This window comes from Ursus americanus, chromosome 29, assembly GCF_024610735.1.
Source record: "Ursus americanus isolate L20-20 chromosome 29, mUrsAme1.1.p, whole genome shotgun sequence".
Lineage (NCBI taxonomy): Eukaryota > Metazoa > Chordata > Mammalia > Carnivora > Ursidae > Ursus > Ursus americanus.
In genome coordinates this window covers 27,603,806-27,619,767 of record NC_142155.1, presented here as the reverse complement: position 1 = coordinate 27,619,767, position 15,962 = coordinate 27,603,806, and the positions used below count along the sequence as shown (strand labels likewise).

General features: G+C 40.3%; 1 long non-coding RNA gene across 2 annotated transcripts in view; it reads right to left on the bottom strand.

Moving 5' to 3' along the window:
* The window catches only part of LOC123795294 (uncharacterized), a 244,851-nt gene that overhangs the window by 118,009 nt on the left and 110,880 nt on the right, over positions 1 to 15,962 (bottom strand). For both annotated transcript variants that reach the window (XR_015722281.1, XR_015722282.1), the window contains exon 7: positions 13,900 to 14,060. This is a non-coding gene — a long non-coding RNA (uncharacterized LOC123795294). The remainder of the gene's footprint in view (positions 1 to 13,899; positions 14,061 to 15,962) is intronic.

Sequence of the window (15,962 nt, the reverse complement as noted above, 5' to 3'; positions counted from 1 at the left end):
CTCTCTGTCCTTCCAAACCTTGCTTCATTAAATGTTTTACATCGTCTCTTTAATGCCTCTTACATTCCTTTAACATTCCTGTTACTGCTAAGTCCAAGCTTTCAGTAATTTACACTTGGACTTTTGCAAGAGTCTTCGCATGCACTGCTGCTTCCAGTCCCCTACCAATACCCCAGGTGTTTACAAACCATTCTTTACAGAGCCCCCAGATTGACTGTTTTAAAATGTTACAATGTTGGAATTCTCAGAAGATGGTAGAGCAAGAAGCACCAAGAATCTGTCTTTCCACACAGACAACAATTACACTGGCAGAATCTGTCTGATGTAACCATTTTGTAGCTTCCAGGGAAAGGCCTGGACAATAAATTGCTAATTAGTTTTGGTCAATTTCAGCTCTTCCCACAGTAGCAGCTACTATCTCCCACCCCAGCCCTGTAACAGGCAGCCGTGCTCTTGCTCATAGGGCAAACTGTACTCAGTTTGTGGGAGCCAAGGCGGGCAAAAAGGACCCTGTCCTCCAAATATCCAGGATCTGTGCTCTGATGCTGATTGTTACTTCTGATCACAGAGGGGGAAAGAAGTAGGACCATTGTTGCACTTGATCCACTGTAGCAAAACTCTCCTTCTCTGGCTGAAGCAGCTCCCAAGGGATTTTAAGGACCAGCACCTTTTTTTCTCCACTCCCTTTTTCTCTTTTCCCCTTTTGAAAATCAGACATTAAAGACTACGAAATTTAAAAAACACTGCATATACAGTGAATATTTGAGAACAACAACACATAACCGAGGGAAAGTCTTAGAAAAGACCAGAGAAGACCTTAAGTTTATACCTTAGGCTGATCCTAGGGACAGAGATAGCTTACAACAATCAAAAAATCAAAAACAATAAACAAAAACAGCAAACCCTGGGAAAAGAGTAGAATCTGATATCCAGTCCTTCCTTAGGATGGTCACCAATGGGGCATGTGCATGAGACCCATGAGTCTTTTCCTATCATCATCATTTTATCCTGGGAAGACAGTAAACTATGCTCATCGGCCGTATAACCCCCAGAGGGTCGGAGGAGCTGGTCCTGACTGCAGACATCTGATGTTCTAAGGTCAAGTGGTCATGTGTCTGTAGACCATACATTTGAAAGAACTACAAGACATATAAACAGCAACTTTTTCCTTCTTAGAGTAACTATTTTAAAGAAAATAAAACATGAAACAGACCCAGAAGTGTGAGCATCTAACTCAGGAACTACAATTAATGAGCTGTTTTCTTATCCAAAAAGTAGGAGGTTGAACTAGAATAGTTGTTCTTTAGTTTGTCTCGATAAAGGACACCTTTAAGAATCTACTGAAAATAGGGTCCTTCTGCCCATAAATGGTATGCCTTCACATATGTATTTAATTTCATACCATTTAATTTCAGGGGATTACCAGAATTGGTTTAAAGGTGCCCTTCTCTCTCTCTCTCTCTCTCTCTCTTTTTTTTTTTTTTTAAATTCTTCTATCCCATGATCAGTAGTGATATTCCCAGATTATCTATGATGGCAGAGGTTACCCTTGACAGTGTAAATTAATTAGGGTTTAGAATCACTCAGATTGTAATGTTTATCTATAAAAAGCAATTAGGCCCTAGAATATTGATCTATATGATCTATTCCTCTCTTTTATGATAATCAATGATTCACCAACCATTTCAATGGTAACCAGAAATAGCAGTACAAAGTACATGAGAAACTGTGAAGACGATACAAAAAGAGAAAAACAGATTATAATCTGAGTACAAGCTAAGTATATTAAGACCATGTTTTCCTTGCAAAATAATGAGATTTAATGTATACTTATTTAGATAATACACTACAATCAAATAAACACAATCTCACTAGATAGTATGAAAGCAAATGTCACTATTGAAGGTCAGGAAAAAAAATAGATGATATTATGCAAATTATCCATTTTTTTAAAAAGTACATAACATCTGTTCTTGATGTTATGGAAGATAAAATAAATATACAGAAAGATAGATACATCACTAATTCTGATAATAAAGGAATGCAAAAAAGACATAAAAATGCAAATGCAATCTATCCAATGGAAGAGAGCTCATCATAGAGACAAAATCCTAGTGCCAGGGGCTTCTATTTTACAGAAAACAGAATACAATGGCTACAAACTAATGATTCTTTTTTTTTTTTTTTTATAATGATTTTTTATTATGTTATGTTAGTCACCATACAGTACATCCCCGGTTTTCGATGTAAGGCTCGATGATTCATTAGTTGTGTATAACACCCAGTGCACCATGCAATATGTGCCCTCCTTACTACCCATCACCAGTCTATCCCATTCCCCCACCCCCCTCCCCTCTGTAGCCCTCAGTTTGTTTCTCATAGTCCATAGTCTCTCATGTTTCATTCCCCCTTCTGATTACCCCCCCTTTCTTTATCCCTTTTTTCCCCTACTGATCATTCTAGTTCTTATGTTCCATAGATGAGAGAAATCATATGATAGTTGTCTTTCTCTGCTTGACTTATTTCGCTTAGCATTATCTCCTCCAGTGCCATCCATGTTGTAGCAAATGTTGAGAACTCGTTCTTTCTGATTGCTGAGTAATATTCCATTGTATATATGGACCACAACTTCTTAATCCAGTCATCTGTTGAAGGGCATCTCGGCTCCTTCCACGATTTAGCTATTGTGGACATTGCTGCTATGAACATTGGGGTGCATATGGCCCTTCTCTTCACTACGTCTGTATCTTTGGGGTAAACACCCAGTAGTGCAATGGCTGGATCATAGGGTAGCTCAATTTTTAACTTTTTAAGGGACCTCCACACTGTTTTCCAGAGTGGCTGTACCAACTTGCATTCCCACCAACAATGTAGGAGGGATCCCCTTTCTCCACATCCTCTCCAACAATTGTTGTTTCTTGCCTTGTCTATTTTTGCCATTCTAACTGGCGTAAGGTGGTATCTCAGTGTGGTTTTTATTTGAATTTCCTTGATGGCTCATGATTTTGAACATTTTTTCATGTGTCTGTTAGCTATTTGTATGTCTTCATTGGAAAAGTGTCTGTTCATATCTTCTGCCCATTTTTTGATTTGTTTATTTGTTTCTCGTGTATTGAGTTTGAGAAGTTCTTTGTAGATCTTGGATACCAGTCCTTTATCTGTAGTGTCATTTGCAAATATCTTCTCCCATTCCGTGGGCTGCCTCTTAGTTTTTCTGACCGTTTCCTTGGCTGTGCAGAAACTTTTAATCTTGATGAAGTCCCATAAATTCATTTTATCTTTTGTTTCTCTTGCCTTTGGGGATGTATCATGAAAAAGGTTGCTTTGGCCGATGTCGTAGAGGTTGCTGCCTATGTTCTCCTCTAGAATTTTGATGGATTCCTGTCTCACATCGAGGTCTTTCATCCATTTGGAGTTTATCTTTGTGTATGGTGTGAGAGAGTGGTCAAGTTTCATTCTTTTGCATGTAGCTGTCCAATTTTCCCAGCACCATTTATTGAAGAGACTGTCTTTTTCCCACCGGATGTTTTTTCCTGCTTTATCAAATATTAGTTGCCCAAAGAGCTGAGGGTCCATTTCTGGGCTCTCTATTCTGTTCCATTGGTCTATGTGTCTGTTTTTGTGCCAGTACCATGCTGTCTTTGTGATCACAGCTTTGTAGTACAGCTCGAAATCCGGCATTGTGATGCCCCCAGCTTTGTTTTTCCTTTTCAACAGTTCCTTGGAGATTCGGGGTCTTTTCTGGTTCCATACAAATTTAAGGACTATTTGTTCCAGTTCTTTGAAAAACGTTCTCGGTATTTTGATCGGGATAGCATTGAAAGTGTAGATTGCTCTGGGTAGCATGGACATTTTAACTATGTTAATTCTTCCGATCCATGAGCATGGAATATCTTTCCATCTTTTTATGTCTTCCTCAATGTCTTTTAAGAGTGATTTATAGTTTCTAGAATAAAGGTCCTTTACGTCTCTGGTTAAGTTAATTCCAAGGTAACGTATGGTTTTTGGTGCTATTGTAAATGGGATGGATTCCCTAATTTCTCTTTCTTCGTTCTCGTTATTCGTGTACAGAAATGCAACTGATTTCTGAGCATTGATTTTGTATCCCGTCACGTTACTGAATTGCTCTATAACTTCTAATAGTTTGGGAGTGGCTTCTTTTGGGTTTTCCATATAGAGTATCATGTCATCTGCGAAGAGAGACATTTTGACTTCTTCTTTGCCGATTTGAATACCTTTGATCCCTTTTTGTTGTCTGATTGCTGTTGCAAGGACTTCTAGTACTATGTTGAATAATAGTGGCGAAAGTGGGCATCTTGTCATGTTCCTGATCTTAAGGGAAAAGCTTCCAGCTTTTCCCCATTGAGAATAATATTTGCAGTAGGCTTTTCATAGATGGCTTTTATGAGATTGAGAAATGTACCTTCTATTCCTACACTCTGAAGGGTTTTAATCAGGAAAGGATGCTGTATTTTGTCAAATGCTTTTTCGGCATCGATTGAGAGGATCATATGGTTCTTGAGTCTTTTCTTGTTGATATGGTGTATCACGCTGATCGATTTGCGAATATTGAACCACGCTTGCATCCCAGGTATGAATCCCACTTGATCGTGATGGATAATCCTTTTAATGTACTGTTGGATTCTATTAGCAAGTATCTTGTTGAGGATTTTGGCGTCCATATTCATTAGGGAAATCGGTCTGTAATTCTCCTTTTTGAGGGGGTCTTTGCCTGGTTTGGGGATCAAGGTAATATTGGCCTCATAGAATGAGTTTGGTAGCTTTCCTTCTGTTTCTATTTTTTGAAATAGCTTTAGGAGAATAGGTATTATTTCTTCTTTGAATGTTTGGTAGAATTCCCCAGGAAAACCGTCCGGGCCTGGAGTTTTGTTATTTGGAAGGTTGTTTATCACTGACTCAATTTCTTCATAATTAATTGGCCTGTTTAAGAAATCAATTTCTTCCTGTTTCAATCTTGGTAGTTTATAGGTTTCCAGGAAGGATTCCATCTCTTCCAGATTGCTTAGTTTATTGGCATATAGCTGTTGATAAAAATTTCTAATAATCCTTCCAATTTCAATGGTGTTTGTCGTGACCTCTCCTTTTTCATTCATAATTTTAATAATCTGGGTCCTTTCTCTTTTCTTTTGGATAAGTCTTGCCAGTGGTCAGTCAATTTTATTGATTCTCTCCAAGAACCAGCTTCTAGTCCTGTTGATCTGCTCTACTGTACTTCTGGTTTCTGCTTGATTGATTTCAGCTTTAATTTTGGTCAACTGCTTCCTTGTGCGTGGATTAGGCCTGTCCCTCTGTTGCTGTTCCAGCTTCTTGAGGTGAGAATATAAAAACTGCATTTTAGATTTTTCTATTCTTTTGAGTGAGGCTTGGATGGCTATGTATTTCCCCCTTAGGACCGCCTTTGCAGTATCCCATAGGTTTTGGACTGTTGTATTTTCATTCTCATTGGTCTCCATAAATTGTTTAATTTGATTTTTGATTTCCTGGTTTATCGAGTCATTCCTGAGCAGGATGGTTCTTAGTCTCCAAGTGTTTGAGTTTCTTCCAAATTTTTCCTTGTGGTTGAGTTCCAATTTCAGAGCGTTGTGGTCTGAGAATATGCAGGGGATAATTTCAGTCTTTTGGTATCGGCTGAGACCTGTTTTGTGTCCTAGAACATGGTCTATTCTTGAAAATGTTCCATGGGCATTAGAATAGAATGAGTATTCTTTGGTTCTGGGGTGTAGTGTTCTATATATATCTAAGAGGTCCAACTCGTCGAGTATGGCATTCAAAGCCTTTGATTCTTCGCTTAGTTTTTGCCAGGGTGTTCTGTCTATTTCTGAGAGTGGAGTGTTGAGGTCCCCTACTATTAATGTATTTTTATCTATATGTCTCTTTATTCTGGTTAAGAGTTGGCTTGTGTATCTTGCTGCTCCCCTGTTGGGGGCATATATATTTATCATTGTCATATCCACTTGTTGAATACTTCCTTTAAGAATAATATAGTGCCCTTCTGCATCTCTAACTATAGTCTGTAGTTTAAAATCCAGTTTATCTGATATGAGAATTGCTACCCCAGCTTTCTTTTGAGGTCCATTTGCGTGAAAGATGGTACTCCATCCCCTTACTCTCAGTCTGAATGCATCTTTGGGTTCGAAATGAGTCTCTTGTAGACAGCAAATGGATGGGTCATTTCTTTTTATCCAATCTGCAACCCTGTGGCGTTAAAGCAAGAATTTAAACCATTAATGTTAAGACTGAGTACTGAGAGATATGCTTTTAATTCTGCCATGTTGTCAGTAAAGTCTTTGTTTGTATTGGCTGTGACTTTCTGCTTTGTATCACTCTTGGGGCCTTTTTACTTTTATAGAACCCCCCGTAATACCTCCTGTAGGGCTGGTTTCGTGGTTATGAAATTGGCTAGTGACTGTCGATTCTGAAATGTCTTTATTTCTGCATCAATTCTGAATGACAGCCTTGCTGGATAAAGGATCCTTGGCTGCATGTTTTTCTCTGAAAGAGCTTTAAAAATGCTCCCCCAACCCTTTCTCTCATTCCAGGTCTGTGTAGACAGGTCTGACGTAATTCTGATGCCTTTGCCTTGGTACGTGAGAAATTTCTTTGCCCTGGCCGCTTTCAATACTGTATCCTTGGATCTCATATTTGCGAAATGCACTATGACGTGACGTGGTGTAGGTCTGTCATGGTTGAGCTTGGGAGGGGTCCTCTCTGCCTCTTGGACGCGAATTTTTGTTTCCCTTGCTAGATTAGGGAAGTTTTCAGCTATAATTTGTTCAAACATCTCTTCTAGACCTCTGTTTTTCTCCACCCCCTCGGGGATGCCGATGATTCTAACATTGGATCGTTTTGTTGAGTCAGTAATCTCCCGTAGCCAACATTCGTGGGAGTGGATTTTTTTAAGACCCTCTTCTATTTTTATTTTTTCCTCTATTATCCCATCCTCCAATTCACTAACCCTTTCCTCTGCTTCGGTGACCCTGGCCGTCAGAGCCTCTAGTTTTGCCTGCATTTGGCTCATAGAATTTTTAATTTCTGTCAAATTCGCTCTCATTTCCGCCCTTAGGGATTCTATATTCTCAGTAACATTTTCCTGAATACTTTTTTCAAGTCTACTCATTATCTTGACCATTGTTACTCTGAATTCCATTTCTGATAATTTGGTTACATCCATATCCGTTACTTCTGTGGCAGAGGCCACTGACTCACTGTCTTTTCTTTGCTGGGGGAGGCTTCTCCTTCTTGTCATTCTAATGAGGAGAGGTTGCGGGGTTGTCCAGAGCCCAAAATTATTGACTGGGTCCCAGGCCGTGCCCCTTGTTTTATAGGGATCTTAGAGATGTGGGCTTCTTCTTTAAAGATTTTATTTATTTACTTATCTGAGAGAGGGAGACAGACAGACAGCAAGAACGGAACAGAAGCAGGGGAGTGAGAGAGGAAGAAGCAGGCTCCCAGCGGAGGAGCCCGATGAGGGACTCCTTTCCGGAACGCTGGGATCACGCCCTAAGCTGGAGACAGGCGCTCAATGACTGCGCCACCCAGGCGCCCGGGTTGTGGGCTTCTTGATTTTTCAGCCTGCCTTCTGGGGGAGGGGCCTGCCGCGCCGATACTCAGGCAACCCTGTTTGGTTAGAGTCTCCATGTCCCCTGCGAGGGAGGATGGGGATAGGCACTCTCTGAGCCGGTATTTCCAGGCTTTTGTTCTCTGGCGGCTTTCCCTGGCGGCCGGCTATGCCTCTTCTGAGGGTCAGAGCAGCAGAGGCTGCATTGTCACAGAACAGAGGGATTGCGGCCTGTTCACTGATGTTCTGGCCACTTTAACTCTGTTACTGTTGGTGTTGCTCAACCCTGCAGCATCCCGGGATGTGCGCACCAACTCGGTGTCCCTGCCCTCACTTCCAGGGCCGGCGCGTCTCTGTCCTTTGTGTTTCTAATGCCGCCAGCCACCGGCCGCCCCGCGCGCTCCCGGGTCTCCCGGTCTCCGTCTATGCCCGGTGAGCACACCGCGATTCCGGAGTTTCGGGAGAAGCCTGGTGGCGCGCGCACCCGGTTCAGGGTCTCAGTCTGCTGTTTCGCAGGTGCCGACCGCGAGTCCGCCCGCTCCCCCATGCAGGTGGCCCGCCAGCCGCCAGCCGCCCCACGCGCGCTCCGGGAGCTCCCGGTCTCAGTCTGGATCCCGTGAGCACACCGGGATTCCGGTGTTCCGGGAGATGCCGGGTGGCGCGTGTTCACGGCTCACCGGTTTCAGTCCGCTCTCTCACGGGTGCCCTCTGTGAGTCCGCCCGCTCCCCCGTGCAGGTGGCTGCTGCTTCCCGGTGCCCAAACGCGGCGGCTCCCTCCCCCTTCCGTTTATCTTCCGATATCTGTGCACGGTTTACAGCTCCCCTCTTCGTACCTCAATACTCAGCGCTGGAGATGTTCATTTGTAGAGTTCCATATGCATCATCCTGAGTCTCAGGCTGATTCCGTGGTTATTTAGGCTGGTCTGGTACCTATCCAGCTCGACTCAGGGGACCGGCTGAAAAAGGGGTCCCCTACTTCTCCGCCATCTTAACTCCCCCAAACTAATGATTCTTGTTACAACGTAGCTTTAAAGGAGAATGGGGGAAAGATTTGCTTCTGATTAAAACAAAATCAAAATGGTAAATGAGTCAGGATGTAATATAAGAAGATCTCGAGAAAGGCAATGATTGAAAAGGATGTTAAGCCTTTCACCACACATTATAAAAATGTTCTTGGTAATGAGTAAAGATCAGGAAATGTATTTAAAAGGAGCCAAACAACTAAGGCAGAACTACCTTTAAATATGACTTCAAAATGTACAAATCAGATATAATAAAGCAAATTTTCAACTTTTAATGTGTGTGGGCCGTGCTCTGGGCTCCCAGGCAAGCTATACTTTACTTTTACCAAGGTCAGAATGACTTCACCAAACTTCAGAGCATGAGCTCTATTTCTGCACACACTATACATCTGCTTCATTAGCAAATAACTAAAAGAAATATTTCAAACTAAAGATAAGAGTAAAAACCCCCCTAAATTCTATTATTCCCATACCTCTGGAACCTGCAACCTTGCACATACTAAAAGAATAAGTTTGTAATTTTCTGGAATGTCCTTCCTCATGGCGACTGGTAACTCTTAATGTAACAAAAAACATATGTAATCCTGTATTAAACATTCCTTCTCCAGAGCACTCTCTTCCTGTGTGAAGACTGTGTATCCCGGGCAGTTGTCCTCACTTAGGCTCCAATAAAATTCTCTTCCCTTTTCTTTAAAAGACATTCTAAAACGTTTGTTCATTTTGCATCAACAGGTATACAATCACTGATAACGAAACAGCAATGAAAAAATGAATGCTTGCAGAATGAAGGAAGGGAAGGAAAACGTAGAGAGTTCCACTTAGTGAAAGGTTATTAAAATTTACCTTGTTGTCAACAGTGCGCTAAGCAGACGTTTCACATTAACCTGTTCACTGCAATTTCCATGCTTAGCATACTGTTGGACTTTAGTGTATCCTCAATAACTTAGGGATTAACGGTGACTGAAGGAGCCACACAAGTGAAGACCTATGGCCATGAGCTCGGAGCTCACAGTCTTGGCATTGGAGCCTTTAATCCAGAAGGCTGATGGATTCATTTGCACCAAGTCATTCCCATTGCTCAGCTCTTCCAATACTATGCTTATTTGGGAATCACAAGTCTGAGCAGTTCAACGTGGGTGTTTGGTTTTAAGCTAACAGTGTTTCTATTCAAATATCTCAGAATGCTTATCGCTGTGCATATTACATAAACATTAGTAAACTCCCATTGTTAAACTGTCTTGCTTCATGGGTGCCATGTGGTTTTAGGCAGCTGTCTACTCTTTCATCTGGAGATGTGCCCACATTCCTGGCAGAACCAGCACCAATATCAGAAAAACAGTTATCTGAAATATTTCAGTCAATGACTAGTATTCTGGAAACAGTTTGTTTTGGGTGGTTAACCAATTTACATCAGTAGGAATGCCCTGTGTGTCCACTGTCTTCTGTCCAGAAATAGGACTATCTATATGATTCTGATACCCGTCTTCCCACACTGAAAATCACTGGCTTACATAATGGCTAAGATCCCCTTCCATGAAATTTCAGTTAAGAAGGCAGATATCCTGAAATTCCCTTTAACATGCTTTTTCTTAATAACATGTTATAAAGTGTCCCAAAGTGTAGGACTTCCTAGATTAATAAAATTTTAAAGAGAGAGGAAAAAGTAATATTTATATCTAAAAACCTTTAAGAACATTTAAAAAACATTCGTTCCAGAAATGAAAAGCCCAGTCTTATTCATAGCTGATCATGAATAGCTTTATAGAGCCAATAGGATGATGAAAACATTTTTTAAGAAATTGCTAGGATCATAGGATTCCTGTTAGAACAGGAATAGGAATCAAAGCTCTGTCTTCTTATATCCACACGTAGCACATGAAACTATGCTGTCACCTCTAATCTATAATGCTTCTCTGCCTTTTGACTTTATTATTATCATAATTATTTCTTTTTGCTGATGCAAATCTTCAGTTGTAACGGGGCATAAAAAGTGATGGAAACATATCAACAAAATTTTTACTTGTGCTTTTGAGTGATATCTTCAATTTTTATAAGTTCTAAATCCTATTCCATTCTTTCAGGTAAAAGGAGAAGAAACACGTAAATAGCTCATGTTTCTCATATGAAACCAGTCTGCAGATACATAAGTCTCATAACAATGACAAAATGAGATTTTTCTGTTTCTGGCCCCAGGTAGGAGAACTTCTGCAGAGCTGGCATTCTTCTGAACTAGTTCAGGAATCCTCCAGAGGTCGTCTCCAGGTGATCACCAGCCTTCTGATTGTCCCATGGCATCTACCATTTTTCTTTTTCTGATCCTGATGTTGGCTTTGTGGAAACCCAACCAAGAGTTGCCACACCGACATCATTCTCACAGTTCCTTGCTCTCTGTGGTTCAAAACAAGTCCCCCTACTCCTCCCCTCTACATCTTAATTCATTTCTTTGAGGCAGAGCAAATATCATCAACCTCTTTTTATAAAAGTGGCTGAGAAAGCTATGTTTTCTAGAATACTCAGATCTTACAAAAATACTAAAGATGCGGCTCTTTTAGTCTTTTCTGAAGAATCCTCTCCTGAGGACTCAGGATTATTCAGGGAGAGTTTGGTTGGCAAGTAATCTGAGTCACATACAATACTCTATAGTCAACATGGGTCCTTCTCTAGGTTAAGCTTATAGCCTAAACCATAATGCATATAGCATCAACCAAGCTTATGTTTTCCATTCTGGCTCAGAAGAACTTCTTTCCAGATTTATCTCAAAAAATAAATGACTAAGGAATCTATCCTGAAAGCTTCCAAACATCCCTGGGCATCCCTACATTTACAGTGAGTATGGAATGATTCTTTCCTTCAGTATACTTCAAGATATATGTCCCAATATATTTACCCCTTTTGTATGCAGTCAAAATGGAAATAATACTTAAATGAATACATCATCTGCTCCTCTTAGTCTTCAGATTGCATAATTTACATTCACAGTAAGTTAGCTGCATCAACCAGCTGAAACTAGAACGGGACAAAGCAGAATTCTGGTCTCATTCCAAATACTGATCTTCCATACATAAAAGCCAGATCCTCTTCTGGAAAGGCCAGGAAACATCCTTTACTTCCAGACAACTTAAGTCTCAGAAAACACCGTTATCCTTTAGCAGTGTGTGATGGGCAACCTCTGTTTTTTTTCTGTAGTGAAATTGACACTTGAGATGTCAGATCTATTATTGGACATCCCCAAATATAAATAAATCACACAGTTCTACACGTAACAGTTGGACAAGAAGAAAAAGACAAAACACAGTTTTAAGCTTATGACCCAATTCCTCTTCCTTTAAATGCCCATTATCATATGAGAACTTCACTTCATCTGTCATATAGATGGTATAATGTTTCTAGACACCAAATGTTTTAGAAAATCTATAGGAGATCGCTCCTTCCTTCCTCTTCTTACTTTTACCCCCCCCCCACACACACAGACTCCTTTTCCCTTTCCTCTTTTCCATTTTGTCTGTCTTGTTTCAGAACGAACACATAAAAAATTATGCCCAAGATGACCAGACTGAATCACTGAAGTGGGCCAGAAAGAGAAAGAAGGAAAAATAGATTGGGGTCTGGTTCTGGGTGAGAAGTAAACAGACATTGCCCTGCCTTTCCCACTGAATGGGGTCCTGAAACCTGCAGAGAATGAAACAGCAATGTGAAGACACTGGACAAAATAAATAATGGTAGGCAGGTAGGTGAAGAAGAGATTTCTAAGTACCACTGGGCCAATGGTGTGTTTACTGTTTTTATCTTTCCTCCAGAATCCTGAGGCTTCCACTCAACACATGCTAAAACCCAAAGTGGGCATCATGGTCTAGGGAGAGCCTTAAGAGCAGCACTTTTGTTCTGGCTAAAGGAAAAAAAAGGGATTCCTTAACACTCGGAAGCACCAGGGAGGATCTCTCTTTCATTTCTCTTCCTCCAGTCTCTAGTACCTCAGCCTGCAAGCAGTCTTTTGGCAGTAGCAACAGGGACAGCAGCAGCAACAAGGACTCACAGGAACCTAAAACACAGAGAAAGGAGAGCTTCCCTGATCACCGAAACTGTGGTCCCAGCAGGGTGGGGTGAAAACGCATTCGTTTTTTTTTTTTTCTTTTTTGACAAAATCTTACCCTCCATTACCCCTTCTCCTTGACCCTGGAGGAAAAGGCATTTCATAGGGGTGAGTTCTGTGTCCAGTCAATCACAGACAGCATTGCATCTGGGGTCTTCCAGGGACCCAGTAGGGGGGTCAAATAATGATAATTCTCTGAGAATGAGGCATTGAGCAAGCTCAAGTTTGGTTCTGCTCCCTCCAGCGGCTTTCAGGCAGCTTGCTTTCACCACAAATGTTGGCTATTAGTTTTTGAGGCTATTGAAAAAACTGAAAGCAGGAGATGTAAATCAGGCTACTTGAAACACCACAGTGCTCACTGTTTTTATCCTGATTCAGTCATTTTTCTTCAATAAATGCTCCTTGGATGGCAGCAAGCCTTTGGTTGACTTCCATAGTTCTGATAAAGTCTATTCTGATCATTTTTGCAAGATTTTTTTGTTGCTTTTATGGAGAGGAGAATTTTTTGATGTCCTTACTCAACTATTTTTCACTAACATCACCTAGAGATTTATATCTTCCATGTAACCTAATTTTACTTACTATCATTTAGTTCTGTTTTCTCCCCTTTCTCTTCCTTCTCTTTCCTAACATCCATTGCATAGATTGAAATCTGTTCTAATAGCTTAAAAGCTACACACAATGTTTTTTCTTCTAGAGGTTACCCCTAACTTAACAAGAACACATTATGTGCTTTTTTTTTTGCCCTTTTTCTAAAACTTTCAAATGTTCATTTCTTTCCCACAAAAACGACAGCTATTAACACACATATATTCCACTATTCTTGCCGGCTGACTCTAGAGCATGACCTGCCCAGCTGTTCCCTCATACCACAGTCCCCCCACTGTGCAGGATACCCTCTTAGACCCCTAGTGGATGCCTGAAAACATGGAGAGTACCGAATCCTATATATATATATATATATATATATATATATATATATATATATATATATATACACACACACACACACACACACACGCATGCACACACTCGTTTTTTCCTTATACATCCATACGTAGCATAAAGTTTAATTCATAAATTAGGCACAATAAGTGATTAACAGTGATAATTAATAAAAATAGAACAATTATAATGATATACTATAATAAAACATGTGAATGTGGTCTTTCTCTCCCTCTCAAACTATCTTATTGTTCCGTACTCACCCTTCTTGTGATGAGGTGAGAGGATACCACGCCTGTGTGATGAGACGAAGTGAGGTGAAGGACATGGGCACTGGGACGTAGCATAGGGCTACTCCTGACCTTCTGACCATACACCGGGAGGAGGATCTTCTGCTTCCAGACAACAGTTGACCCCAAGAAAGCTGTTGAAAGGGAAACCGAGACTTTGGATAAGGGGAGACTATTGTAACAGTGCTCACCAGGTGAGGCTCTAACACTGACACCTAATCAGGATTATGCCTTCGTACTCACGTGGGCCTCTGAAAGCTCTGGCCTCTGCTGTCAACCTCTTTCATATTATTTCTCACCACTTTCTTTTTTCACTCACGGCATTGGACCACATTAGTCTTCCAATGTGATGGCCAAAAACACTTAGCTTTTTACTCCCCCATGGCCTTTGCCCTTGTGTTCCCTCTGCTTGAATACCTTCTTCTCTTCCACTGTGACCTCATTAAATAGTTCTGTTACCTGATTTGGTACTGGCACCCGACAGTACTCTTCAGGTGGAAGAATTTCTCTACTCATTACACTTAGAAAATAGCACGATTTAAACCATAGATGTTCCTGCAGACTGAGCTCTCTGGTTTGCTCCGTTATATCCTGTATGAAATAGCTTATTTCATGGTTACTTTACTTTGGGGATTATTGTGATCAACCTCAGATTTTCAATAAACTTTTGCTTAAAATTAAAACAATCTCTTTCATTTGTTCTCGGTTACCAAATTTAATGTCCAGTCATAGGCTACATCTGATATTAGCTTCCTGTAATTAAAATGAACATCTTCTCCCTTAGAATTCTGATGAATTAAAGCATGTATCCTGTTAGGATGTTACTTGATTTTGAATTTCAAAGAATATAGCTTTTTTTCTTTGATTCATTTTTTTAAAAATTTTGTTCTGGAATTAGAGAAAAATTGCATTTGCCTGAAATATTTTTCTCTTCGTAAATACACACAAACAATGATCAACCTGAACAGGAGATATATAGCCACATCCAGAGAATATAACTCTTTGTATATATCAGGGGAAATATAAATCCTTCATTATTTAGAGTTGTCTCTCTATTTTCCTAACAGCCTCAAAACATTAATTTTAAATGCTAATGGGAATTACTAGAATGCTCCTAGATACAGAACACATTCCAAATTCAGTCTTAGCAGCTGTAGGCAATCACCAAACTGAATTACCTGAAAGAATATGGGAAGAGGGCAGACGCTGGTCAATTATCATAACCTAATTGCAGCAGGGCACTTGGTACAGATAGGATAGTAAAGTTTTTATTAGACTGGAAAAGAGCTAACATTTAGGGGATGTCAAGCAGTATCTGCCAACCAGGAAATAAACTAAAATTTGCCTTTGGGGAAGACTCTTCTGTTTTGAGAGGGTTCTTTTAGTAATACAAGTACCTACTCACTATTTTGGGGAAACCTTCATATGCAGTGGAGAAATCCCAATATTGATGCTCCAAAATGAATTTAATAAAATGAAGAGTTTTGATAGAATTGTAATGCATTAGATTACAGATTTGTTTTTCTAAACCTGGAGGATAACTTGCAATTGCCTACAATTTTTTCTTGTTCTTGATAGGTCCTATAATTCTTATACAAAATGATTATTCACTGGAGATCGAGAATACAGGTACTGAAAGAAGTATGTAAAAAAGGATTTCCTTGGCTTGACTCTGAAGATTCTAATTGCAATGTTGTCCTCGAAGGCTGAGCAGCCTGCACTTGTAAAATATACCACAGTGTTTATGCTTTCTGGGTCATTGGGAACTATCTCACAGTGACGACAGATAGATTTTGGATTTCTCTGAGAAAGAAAATATATTTTTGTCATCAGTCATCCTCAGAAAAGTTTAATTATGAGGCAGAAAATAAACACTGGACTAAGGAAGAAAATAATTTCCTTTTTCCGTTGCTGATTGGGAACAGTTGAGCCAGTTCTCTTAGGTGTAGTGATGTTAGAAGCATTCTTGATTGTTAGAATGTTCTGACCTTCAACTGAAAGCCAATTAAGAACAAAAAGGGAGGTGAACTCCTAAA